At 41.6% G+C, this 13,011-nt stretch overlaps 1 protein-coding gene across 5 annotated transcripts in view; it reads left to right on the forward strand.

The window, feature by feature from the left end:
• The window catches only part of WNT5B (Wnt family member 5B), a 126,571-nt gene that overhangs the window by 39,947 nt on the left and 73,613 nt on the right, over positions 1-13,011 (forward strand). The gene's annotated exons all lie outside the window — the stretch shown is intronic.

Consider the following 13,011-nt stretch of genomic DNA (forward strand, 5'->3'; position numbering starts at 1 on the left):
AGCACGTTGTACCTCCAGATGCAGACACTACTACCAAAAGTTCTAGTGACAAATTTAGTTTATTGAGATGATAAGTTGTAGGGTGTCCATGGTGCACATAATGGTGTTAGTTTTGCTTTATATGTTTGGGTTTTTTTGTTCTGGGGGAGGGACCATAGCTCAATGATACATATGCACTTTGTATATAGAAGGTCCCAGATTCAATCTCTGGCATGTCCCAGTTAACAGGTCTGGGAAAGATCTATTTCCGGCTGACACCTTGGAGAATCGCTATTGATCAGATTAGATAATACTGAACTCAACTGACCAATTGTGTAACACAGTGTAAAGCAGCTTAATTTGCTTCCTTCCTTCTCACTGTCATTTATGTTATGACACTGAAACCTGTTTCTTGTCTAGTCATATGGTTGTAAGGCAGGCAGTATACCTGCAACATCTAATGTAATCAGAGCAGTTCCACATGCTATAGTTGCTGTGGGAAGCACCTGTACTGTACAGTGTTTGCTGCAGAAAACATGTAAAATGTGGCCATCATATGCATTTGCACACTTATCTCAAAATCACTGTGTATGTGTATCGGAACCTCAAATGGGGGCAGCTTTAGATGTTACAATTGCTCTGTAAAACGTTGGTGCTATGTTGGTGTTTCCTGCAGTTGCACACATGCAAGATGTGAGCATTACACACCCACCCACCCACACAAAATTGCCTGGGAACTTTGAGTACACAGGAACTGACTGACTTGGATTTGTTGCTGTATAACATGTGAAGAAGGCCTAAATATTTAGGGGGGAAGAAAAATACCTGTTATCATTGTTTTAGATATGGACCTGTCTAATTGTGCCCTGTATGCTGAGATGTACCAGCTTCCTCTTCCCAGTTTTTCAGTGAGTTTCTATTTGACAAATACTATCTCCCATGGGCATAGCCAAAGGGGGCAGGAAGGGGCAGCCCCCCAAATAAATAAAAATCAATAAAGTACTTAACTAAATGAGGTTCTGCCCACCTGTAACATAAAGCCTGCCCCCCTAACAAAAATCCTGGTTACACCCACGCTATATCCCACAGTAGCTCACGTCAATTAAAATAAAAGAATGTCAGGCCCTGCTCTCAGATAGGTTTACAAGCTAAGAAGACAAGACACAAAAGGGAAGGAGAGTGAGGGGAATAGGTATTTAATTTAATTTAAATATTTAGAAACCACACTTCCATATAAAATATCACAACACAGAAATGGAGATCAGTTTGACAAAGCCAGAACAACATAGTAAACTGCAAGCAGGCATTTTTATCCAATCTGGACTGGACTGGTATTTCCTTGCTAATGTTTTTGATTGGGTAAAGGTGATGCAACTATCTTGTGGCCCTTATCCTTTTGGCCAGTGGTAAAATGTCTTTCTTTTTGCCTTGGAAGTCCCAGAATAATTGGAACTGAGTGGGTTGGGGGTTTTGTTGGCAGGGATGGGAAAGTCAAGAACCCTTCAAACTGCTTTTTCTCTTGCTGATAACTGAGGCCAGGCAGGCGTTTCCTTTCCCAGAGCCAGATTTTCATATAGTTTTCCCCAAAGTTCACCATGAAAACTACTGTCGCAAGAGCCAAAAAGCTAGCATCTTGACCTCCAGATGCCAGAAATCCCCCAAAGCAATGTCATGTCCAGGTTTAGTTGGACCTAAGCAAATGTTCAATTTAAGAGTGGCTTTGGATGTTAAGAAATGCCACCTGCTATATGTGAAATCCTGTCTCTATTCAACTGGCAGCACTTAACAATCACATTTTGAAGGGGAAGTTGTACAAGAGCACTTGTGCAGGCCGTGCTTGTACAACGTTAAGTTCCTCTTCAAATGTTTCAAAAAGTGCTGCCAGCCAATTCAGAAGACACTAGACATCTAGCTGGCAGCACATCTGGAGTTCTCTGAGTGTCATAATGTTGTTTGTGTACTGCTGCAGTATTGCAGCTGAAGTGGATATCTAGTCAATTGTACCACAGCCTGATGATTGTCATCTTGTGGCAACATGAAGATGGGGTTCTGCATGTTTATTTTAATGTTTTGATGAAATTGTTTTATTGTGTATTTAATTATGTGGGTTTTTTTGTAATCGGTTGTATACTTGTGAACCGCTTAGAAACCACCTTGGCAATTAATTGTTATATGAGTGAGTGAATGAATGAATGAAGTAATGTCGGCAATGACAAGAATCCTTCATTTTGTTGCAGAGCAAATCTGCAAGGCATATAAGCAAATAACTGCATCTGTAACCTGACTCCAGCAGTCAGTTACTCTAAACTCATTTAGGGAACAGAAACTTCTGACCTTTATGTGTTCAATCAAAACTAACAACACCAGGTGAAATTTCAGGTACCATATACTTACAACAAGAGATTTGGATCAAGTATTACTTGACTAGAATAGTAATGTTGGGTCCTAAGCAAGGTTCCTATGGGGAAGATGGTGTGGGCTTAAAAAGGTACAATTAAGCAGATAGGAAGTGAGAAAAATGTGCCATACACTGCAGTTGAGTGATTCTGCGTCAGGGTTGTATTATTCCAAAACTGCTGAACGTTTGCTTGCCTTGCTGTTGGTCTCATGTGTGATTTGGGCACTTGACTTACAGCCCTGAATGCTGTTACAGTGGTACCTTGGGTTAAGTACTTAATTCTTTCCGGAGGTCCGTTCTTAACCTGAAACTGTTCTTAACCTGAAGCATCACTTTAGCTAATGGGGCCTCCTGCTGCTGCCGCGCCACCGGAACACAATTTCTGTTCTCAGCCTGAAGCAAAGTTCTTAACCTGAGGTACTATTTCTGGGTTAGTGGAGTCTGTAACCTGAAGCGTATGTAACCCAAGGTACCACTGTAGTTCAAAAGCCTCACTTTTTGTCTTACAAGTTGCTATGCCTGCCTGCAAATAAGAACTTAGGGTGACATGTGCAATGCTGCACAAAATTAAGGTGTTAGAATTGCATGGCAGAGATGCTACTTGGAATTAGCCATTTTTTATAAGATCCATGTCCTGGTCATTTGTCACTAGACTACTGCAGTCTTCTGCTCTGTAATCCACCATTGTTTCACCTTGCCCACCCCCCTCAGACCCAACATTGGCTTCTTCTGTCCACTCCCAGATCAGGCACAAGCTTTTCATATTTACCTTCAAAACCCTCCACAGACATGCAACCCGATCCTTATCTCTTAGCTATTGTGTGCTGCTGACACATCCCTGCCTGTGACCTTTACTTTTCCAGTTTCATGACTCTCACTTATCCAGAGGTTTCCTGCTCCCTGAAAAATGTTTCTGCCTTGCCACTCTGTATGCCAGGAACTTCCTCCAAATCCCTCTTAAGAACTCACCTGTGCTGCAAAGCGCCTTTGGAACAAGCCCCTAGTTCCAATACCCTGAAGTCACAATTTAAGTAAACATATATTCTTCCCCTATTTATCCCTACCTCCATTTCCCTCTGTTGTTTCCCTGTTTTCACATTATGAGCCTCTTGAGGACAAGGACCTGCCAAGTCTGTCCTTTTACAAAGCACCATGGTGCAATGTGAATGAGTAGGGTTGTCATATTCCCAAAACTGAAAATCCGGACAAAGTTGTTGAGCTTTAATAAAATTAAGTGCCGTCACTCTGTTCCCCTCACTCTCACCCCTTCCCATGAAGTTTGTACAGTTATTGAGCTTGTGGAACCTTGAGCATGAGGAACCTTGAGCCCCCCCAAATGTTGCTGAGCTCCAACTCCCATCAGCCCTGGCAAGCATGGTCAATGACCAGGGATGATGGAAATTGTTGCCCAGCAACATCCAGAGGGCAAAATGTTTCCCACACCTGATGATAAACTGTGCATAGCTACTGCTGCTGTCAGGGCAGGACTTCAGGGCAGAGGTCCAGGGCCCCACTTTGCAGAATGGGTAGGCAGGCCACCAAGTGCAGCTTACCACATGTTGAAGTAAGTAAATACAGATTTTCATTTGTATCATGTCTCATCTATTTTCAGTGCCAGGGCTTCACCCTGGAACATGTGAAGTCACCATGAGTGAATATGTATTGCTGAGCAGGTTCAGAGTTCATTTCCTTTACCATTGAGCAACAGTAGAGAGCCTCAACGCGTCCAGGGTTACAGTGGTATTTCCAGGTAGAAACCCTGAGCATCACTTTTGGAACATAAGCCTTCTCCTTTAGGGCTCATCCACACTTTCGTTTGTCCTGTCATTTCTAGGCATGGGTCTGATAGGTTTTTATTTTCTCCTGTCACTTCTCCCTGGAAAACTTGCTGGTTACTGCTGAATCAGAACAAATGTCATTTGAGATTCTGTGGATTGATGCAGTAAACAGCAGGTTTTCCCGGGGAAAGCAGCGAGAGAAAAGGAAAAACCTATTGGACCTGTTCTAGAAATAACAGGAGAAGCAGAAGTGTGGACAAGCCCTACATTTCAAAATTAAGCCTCGGGCCAGGTCCAGTTTTATTCTTAAAAAGCCTGCTGCAGGTTCTCTTCATGCAACCCCAAAAGACTGAAAACTCTGTAAGTGAGCTCTGGTCTCAGTTTTCATCAGCTTTATAATCTTATCAACTTTAAAAACAAAACCAGATGATTAGCCAATTTTTAAAAATTCCTTGCTAAGAGTTGCTCAACCTGCTGTGCCTCTCACTGCACTTTGGGAAGGCTGTCCAGAGCTAAATATAGCGGAGCTTTCTCTGGACTGCAGTGTGGGTCAACATGTCACTCAGTAAAATTTACATGGAAAGTAAGGTGGGCAGCCAGCTCTTATTTTCAGCCTTAGGATTGTGTGTGCTGGTAAGTCAGCTCTCCCCAGATTTCATATTTAGACCAGCAGCTTATTTTTTCAAGGGAGACTTCCAAGCCTTGTATGTCTCAACACACACAATATTTACTGTCGCTAACTATGAAATATATAAACTGTTGGATTTCCTTTCCACCACTACTTTAACACTCATATCCGCAAGCCAAATTAAAAGTGGTGGGACAGATAGTTAAAATGCATGTCTGCCCCGTTCATAAATAGATAGTATGGGGAGGTCTGCTCTTTATGTAAAACTCATCCTCCCCTTCTCTCATGGTACTTTGTGTCGCTTGGTTGCTTTAAACCATGTTTCCCCAACATGATACCCTCTAGAAAACGCCAGCCCAAGAAATTTTGGCACTATTTCCTCCTGCCAGGGAAGAAGGGGTCAGGGTAGATCTACATCATGAACAAAGGGAGAGGGGGAGAAAAATAGGATCAACAATGGGATCTGTTGCCCAGGGTGGACCCTGTCGCCTGAGATAGTCTTCTCACCTCACCTCATGAGCTGATTTCCCCCAAACCACATGCACCTGCTCCACATCTGATATAAACATTACTGTGAGCACATGAGCACGTGGGTTTGTCCAAAAGGCTCATGGTTTGTTCTGGAGACCTAAAGCACAAATCCACATTCTGGTGACACACTAAACCAAACATGGCTTAGCCCAGAGTAGAGCAAAATGTCTGACCAGGAGCAAAGCAGCCATGATATCCTCTTCGGGAGTCCCTATACTGGCATGTTCAAACTAAGCCATGGTTTCACTTAGTGTGACATGCGATCCAGGTCACACTATCCCACTTCTCCTAGTTTTTTACAAGGTTTGTAAGCAAGCAAGCAAATGGGGGAACTTCTGCCATTTCTACTTTCCAGTGAATATATTCTTTTCAAAATTCTCAATTGTATAGACCAATTCATTAAGAATAAATTTGTTACCCATGTCTGCTAAATGAAACCTCTCTGTTCAGAGACCGTATATTTCCAAATGCCAGTTGCTGGAGACCAACAACAAAGGTTGCCCATTGTCTTCATGCTTTGTCTTCCAGGGCATCTGGTTGGCAATTAGCTGGAAACAGAATGCTAACTAGATGGACCTATGATCAGATCTAGTGGAGCAGTTCTTTCATTTTTGCTGTCCAAAGTTTAAATCGGGTTCAATGGCCATTTTGAATTGCCCACCAAGTTGGATGGCATTAAAAGGGGGTTCAGCAAGTTCATGGAGGATAAGACTATCAATGACTGCTAGTTATGATGGCTGTGTACTATACCTCCAATATCAGAGGTGGAATGCTTCTGAATACCTGTTGCTGTGAATCACAAGTAGGGAGAGTGCTGTTGTGCTCAAGTCCTGCTTGTGAGTTTCCCATAGGCCTCTGCTTGGTCACTATGAGAACAGGATTCTGTACTATCTGGGCCTTGTTCCAGCAGAGCTTATGTACCCTTTATCGCACTGATGGGAAGCTGTCATGAGAACCTCAGTCTGGTGCTTCCTGGGTGGTTCATGGTGATCTAGCAGTTTGAGATCTACTGACACCCTTGAAAGTGATGAATTTCAGAAGTATCAGACTGAACTGGAAAGGATCAAGGGAGAATTAATATGTGTGCTGGGTAGGGAGACTCTTTATCTCTTGGTAAAGCTGTGGGAATAAGAAATCTCCTTTAGAGAAGGAGGAATGTTGTTTGGACTGACATACTTGGAGTTACCTAATTTAGATGAAACTTGAGACACTAAAGATATGGGGGACATGAAACTGGACCTTACACTCCCATCCAAACAATCTGCTTACGGTAACTGTAAAGCCATGCAAATTGTGCCATCTCTTAATATTGTTGATAGGTTTGTTCTTAAATAATATTAGCTGGTACTTGTGCTAGAGATTTCGTCTAATTTTAATTCAGTTTTCAAACTAAGGCAGAGTTCCTCAGACTTTTCAAAGCTGTTATTTGTTTTATTTTATTTAATAATATTTTTATATGGCTTACATTAAAAGAAATCTTGAAGTGGTTTACAAAAGAAACAGTTTGCAGAAGTGTTACTGGTGACCCTCCCTCCCCTGGATTTTTTTTTCAGCCACATATCCTGAAACTTGAAAATATAGTGATTGCCTGTTAAAAATTACTGCATATCTAGAAAGTAAATAGGTAATTTAAGAATAATACTGTAATTTGGTTTACTATACATATTATATTTGAAGTTTAATTCTGCGTGAAAATAAACTTTTTGACCTGGCACACAGCTGGGCGTGTTTCTTGTGATTTCTCCACAAAAACACCACCCTAGCCTGCAACCTGCTTTGGGTCACAACCCACTGATTGATAATCTCTGAATTCAGGACTAGAAAGGCTATGTTGGTAGAATAACCCTATCTGGATCATGGACAAGTTTTAAATCCCCAAATGCCTTAAATATGATTGCTAAACCACACCTTGACAGATGGACTCAGAACAGTTGCTCAGATCTCAAAACCATACTGTGCCAACCTCCAGTGAAGAAAGATGCCTGCACAAAATGTCAGCTGAATGAAGGTTAGAAAAACTCAGCTTAATTACAAATAGTTTGAATGCATCAGTAGGTATGAAGGAATCTGCTTTGTTCTCTCATGCAGCAGCCTCTGGCTTATAAAGGGATGTGATGCTGCCCAGGCAAGTTCTATGGATGTGTGGCTTGCTGGTTCCACAAGAGGCAGACTCCTATCATCTGCTTTAGCTTTGATTTCTTACATTCTAAATTGTGCTGAAGAAGACTTAATCATTACTGAGGCATGAGCATTCAAGGTGGGGAACCTGTGGTCCTCCAGATGTTGATGGACTCCCGTCAGTCCCAGGCAGCATGGATGCTGTTCAGTGATGATGGGAGTTGTAATCCAACAACATCCAGAGGGCCACAGGTACCCAACCCATGACTTAGGGACTCTTGTTCTGATTCATCAGCAGTGCTGACTCCAGGTTTTGGAAGACCGCTGGGCAAGGTGCCCTCAACAAGCTCCCCTCTTCTCCAAGGCATCACTGCCCATTCATTTGCCTTCTGCCTCTGGACCCAATCTGAATAGTTGTCCTGGGAAAAATGGGTGGAGGTTTCTCCGTCTCCATTGGCTTGGTTACAGAAGTGGGCAGATGAACAGGCAGCAACAGCAAGGGGCAGGAGTTGCAGGGCCAAGAGGCACCAGAGGGTGTCAGTGTGCCCCCAGCAGGGATGTTCGCTTTAACATGTGCCGTACAGTGCCTATCTGTGATGCTGACCCTGTCCAGTGAGAGAATTCCTTATATATTTAGTCCAAGGGTAGCTAAAACATTAGGACCACAATAGAAATGGACAAACTGCAGCCTATCTATTACATTAGAACTTGTGCTATGTGTAACCAATGAGTTGCTTGCCAATTAATAAGCTGTATGGAGTATGATTCATGTTTGTTTTTACACAGCACCGTTTTTGGTTTCTTAGCGACTTCAGCGTTCATACTCCATGGTCAACCCATTATCAACAGGGTGCCTTTCAGCCCTGAGTTATACCGTATTTGGGTAATGCAGTACCATGTATGGAATTATTTGAGAGAATGTATATCCAAGTGTGAGTGCAGCTCATTGTACAGCTTGGGAATCACTGCTGGGTTTTGTTCTCTTGACTCACTGTGTTTCTTTCGTCACTCATCATCTAAGTCAGGGTGGAAGGGGCTACCCAGTCTACGTAAAAGCTTCCAAGGAATGCCCATGAGCCTGCAGGAAGTGGCTTTGTGCCGCTTGGGTGGGTGACTCAGCTGGCGGTGGCTTTTACCCCCCTGTGTTAATACTGACTCAGCATCCCTTTGTGGAATTATATAGACCCTGTGCTGCTGGAGCCCTCCCTTTCAAATAGTAAATAAAACTAGGGATCAGGGCAATTAAAATTCCAAGGGTGTTTTGTGACCTGGCCAGATTCCAAGATGAATTATAGCTCTAAATGCTTTCTAAAGCTTTTAACAAGATAATAGTTTGGGGAGGGGAATCTTTTTGTACTGCATTGTTCTGCACTGTGTGACTGCTACCATTTGACATCCCAGCAAGCAGCAATAAATAAAAGTGTCCTCTGTAATATGAGAGCAGTTTTGAAATTGGTTATTTGCAGGCTTTGTGATATCTATATGGACAGTATGATCAAGACGTCAAGGTGTTTGCGTGTGGTTAATATTCTTAGAATTCAATGTTGAGCAATCAAAATCCTTGGTGCCTGGAACTGACATAGGTGAAATATGATTTTTCTGGTTCAGTTTTGTTCTTCTGGCTGTGTGTTTTATATTCTTGTGTGTCAACCACTCTGGTTTTCTAAATTAAGAGCAGTGATGATCTAATAAATAAAATAGACCCCCATTGTCAAACGACTGGTGTGGGGGGGCGGGGAGGATTCTGTATTGCAGCCTTGGCCAGCAGGTGATCTCCAACTATTTAGGACTACAACTCCCATCAGCCTCAAGAAGCATTGGTGCCCTGCAGAGCTTGGTGAAGTCTGCTGTAGTGAGTAAAAAGAGAACCTATTCTCTACTGCTTATGCAGAGAACATGGGATTGCCACACTTATAATTCAGGAGTGTATACAGTGGTGCCTCGGGTTACATACGCTTCAGGTTACATACGCTTCAGGTTACAGAGTCCGCTAATCCAGAAATAGTACCTCAGGTTATGAACTTTGTTTTAGGATGAGAACAGAAATCATGCTCTGGCAGCACGGCGGCAGCAGGAGGCCCCATTAGCTAAAGTGGTTCTTCAGGTTAAGAACAGTTTCAGGTTAAGAATGGACCTCCGGAACAAATTAAGTTCTTAACCTGAGGTACCACTGTACTGCTAAGTGGAATGTCACATAGGTTTTTTCTAGTAAACACTTTGTAATGGATCTATGTTCTATGGGAAGTATACCTCTGGGACTTAAACCATTGATTGCTAAAGGCTGCAACTGAACCTCATCAGCTAAGCGAAACCCTATTTTCGTATGTACTGTTTTTGAGTCTTCCTTCTGCTCTTAGGGTGTAGATATGTAAGTCAGCAATGCAAATTAAAATGAACTTGTATATTTTGCAAAAAATCTTAAAGTAAAGCTTTTTTAAAAACATTTTTTTAAATGGATTGATTTCAACCTTGCTGCCAGTTTAATGCCACACAATAGATCTATTTTATCAGAAGTGCATTTTTAATCTCTCCCTCCTCCCTCATAATTTGTTCTGTTGAGTTGTACATGTCTATTGTGTTATTAAACTCTCCCTTTGGTTATTATCAACATAATAATACATGTTGTTTTTAAATTTATTTCATTTATATCCCACCTTTCCTCCAAGAGCCTCAAGGCCACCTTGCATGGTGGAAGGGCGGGAGAATAAATAAATAAATTGCATGAAGAAACCGCATGCTCTTTCAAATGTTAAAAAACCACCTAAATTTTGCACATGAAGTAAAACTCAAGATACAGCAGGGATTCCTGTTTTCAGTGCTGACTTTCCCTCTCCAGGCTCCTCAGCCACAGACTCAGGTAACACATGCACACTAAAGATATCCCAAAGCATTGTTGTAGAGCCCCCACTTCTATCTATCTATCATCTATCTATCTATCTATCTATCTATCTATCTATCTATCTATTTAGTTTTATTTATTAAATTTGTATACCACCCTTCATCCATAGATCTCAGGGCAGTTCACAATGTAAAATGCAATATAAAAAAATTAAATGCATGATGAAAATAAAAACCACAAAGTGATAAACCTCCCTCTCCCCCACCATCTTTATACATTTATATAAAAATGTGTACCTTGTTTGTTTGTTTTATCTCAAGGTGGTTTGGGGGGAAATGTTAATTCACAGTTACATTTCTGGGATAGTGAAGGGAAAATTGTTTGTAAGCACTTCTGAACTGTCCTTGCCATCTCTAACCTCTTTAACACTCACTTTAAAACAACTGCAGCACCAAACTATATACAGGGTTCCCTGGCCTTGATGTATCAAATGTTCCTGCGGGCATCAACAGAAAGACCAAATCACATTATTATTTTTTAGAAAAGTAGTTATCATGAGGAGCACTGTCACTTTGATTTAATAGCATTTTGCCTAAAGGATTCCAGCATGGTTTGCCAACATATATTCAAAAGAGGCCATTAAGCTGCTCAGATGTCTGAAGTCCTAATAACGACAGTAATCTTAGTCCTATCACTTTACTGGCAAGACACTGTCTCAAACTCTGTCAGTCATTTCTAGCATGTTTGTAGATACACTGCTGACCACAGGCATACAACGACTTCCAAATGGCAGCTGATTTTTAGCAGAGGTCTTGTTTTGAATCATTTCCACACCTCCCGCCTCCCGATGGGAAGGAGCCACCAAAATATTTCAGTGTGTTCAAACTGCAGTAAATTTGTCAGCACAGATCTGAATATAATTTCTATGTAGGTGATAATAGGTCACTGTGGTCTGGAATGTTCTGGACAGATGCAAGTTGAATCTGCTTCAGGGTTGCTAAACCATAATAAACACCAGTGTCCTTGGAAAGAAAGTGAAGTAGAATGCTCTCCACAATGCAGTTTAGGAAAAACTTTGCAAGGCAAAATATAATTACCACTGCAGGCATTTGGCCTTCCTAATGATCACTCCTCTCCACTCATCCCAGCCATGAAAACTGACTCTAGTTCTCATGACCGCAGGCGGTCAAGTGTCCTTATTTCTCTTCTGAATGAGAGAGACCACTTCCTAGCTTCATTCTGTAGCCCTGATTCAGGTCTGACTCAGAGAGGAAGCTGAGGCACCAGTTAAGTCAACTACATCATCACTTCCCCTACCGCCCCCTTAAGTTTAACTTGGCCACTTAGCAAGATCTTGACTTGAGGCAGCCAATTAAAGCAAGATAACAAAAGAGCAACGCACAGTGATGGCAGAGTTGGTTGGGTTCTGTTGTTATTTTCTTTAATAATTGGGTCTTGGGTTGAACATCTCTCAAATGTAAAACCTTCACAGAATTGGCAATGACTGTATAGTTTAAAAGTCTCTGTTTGGCCAGTGCTGACTACACGCTTACACAATTATCCCTGGCCTGGAAAAAGATCTAAACCACAATGGCTAAGTATAGAGGTTTCTAAAATATCTTCATATATACAGTGCCTGAATACACAAACACAACCAGCCTCTCTTCTGCCTACAAGAGCAATATTTTCCATAGGATTCATATTGACATAGGTTTTGCCCCTGCAGTCCTGCTTATCTACAAAAATAAAGCCTCTACCATTGCATGCCTGTCCTGAACCCCACATCATCTCTGTCTGAAACCCAATATAAGCAGTGGGTGGCTTCTGCCAACCCCATCTAAGGTGTAAAAACAAGCGCTTTCCTCCTCCCTGGTTCAGTAACTTTTAACAGGGGCTCATTTAAAGATAATATATAGTAGCTTCAAAACACCATAGTCTGAAAATACAAATAATAGGATTCACACATCAAGATTTCAGAGAATCAAAATAGAATTCATCAGAAACAAATGTATCTCAGTGTTGCAGTTGATTGCAGGCTGAATGCAAGTCAGCAGTGTGACGTAGCTGCAAAATGAGCTAATGCTATTCTGGACTGCATTAAGGATGGTAATAAAGGTGATCAGGGATGTGGGAAAGACGTTTTGTAAGGAAAAGCTGAAGGAATTGGGTATGTTGAGCCTGGAAAAAGAAGACCAAGGAAAAAGAAATGGGGGAATCTTGGTTTTGGTCAACTGAAAAATATCGAAGACCTGGATTCTAAAGACCTGTTCTTTCAATTTTAAATAAGAACATGTTACTAGCCCCTCTCGTCTCCATTTGAAATGTTTGCAACTAAATGTCAAAATAGAAGAATCCTGTTGTAACTTTTTTTCAGACTTTAAATTCAGTGGGTTGCATCCAGACTCATCCAGACTAAAGTTGAATTTATATTCCATTAAAATTAATGGAACAAGTTTCAGTCCTGATGTAAGTCCCGTTGATTATGTTGAGATCTTAGCGCAACTTACTTGGGCTGCAACTCTTGCCATGCCTACTCAGAAATATGTCCCACTGAATTCAGTGGTGCTTACTCTCAGCTAAGTAGGGTTAGAATTTCAGCCTAAGTCTAGATTCAACCCAATATATTTAAAATTAAGCATCTCTGTGAAAACATGCCTCCCCGCCCCCCTTAATTTACTCCAGTTGCAGAATCTGAATGATCTGACTGCAACAACTTTTTAAACAACTTTTTAAAAATGCT

This window comes from Podarcis filfolensis (assembly GCF_964270895.1).
Source record: "Podarcis filfolensis genome assembly, chromosome: 10".
Classification (NCBI taxonomy): domain Eukaryota; kingdom Metazoa; phylum Chordata; class Lepidosauria; order Squamata; family Lacertidae; genus Podarcis; species Podarcis filfolensis.